Source organism: Nannospalax galili, unplaced genomic scaffold, assembly GCF_000622305.1.
Source record: "Nannospalax galili isolate Female #2095 unplaced genomic scaffold, S.galili_v1.0 scaffold274, whole genome shotgun sequence".
NCBI classification, from domain to species: domain Eukaryota; kingdom Metazoa; phylum Chordata; class Mammalia; order Rodentia; family Spalacidae; genus Nannospalax; species Nannospalax galili.
This window is the reverse complement of record NW_008335435.1, coordinates 138135-138487: the sequence shown is the minus strand read 5'-3', so window position 1 is coordinate 138487 and position 353 is coordinate 138135.

The following is a 353-nucleotide window of genomic DNA, read 5'->3' as shown; positions in this document are numbered from 1 at the left end:
CCATCCATTTACCTGCAAATTTCATGATTTCATCTTTCTTTACTGCTGAGTAAAATTCCATCGTATAAATGAACCATGTTTTCATTATCCACTCATCGATTGAGGGACACTTAGGCTGCTTCTATCCCTTAGCTATTGTGAAAAGAGCAGCAACAAACATGGATGTACAAGTGTCTCTGCAATAGCATGAGTTTTTTGTGTATATGCCAAGGAGAAATATAACTGGGTCAAATGGTAGGTTCATTTGTAGTTTTTCAAGAGTTCTCCAAACTGCTTTCCATAGGGGTTGAACCAGTTTGCAGCCCCACCAGCAGTGGATGAGTGTTCCCCTTTCCCCACCTCCTTTCCATCAT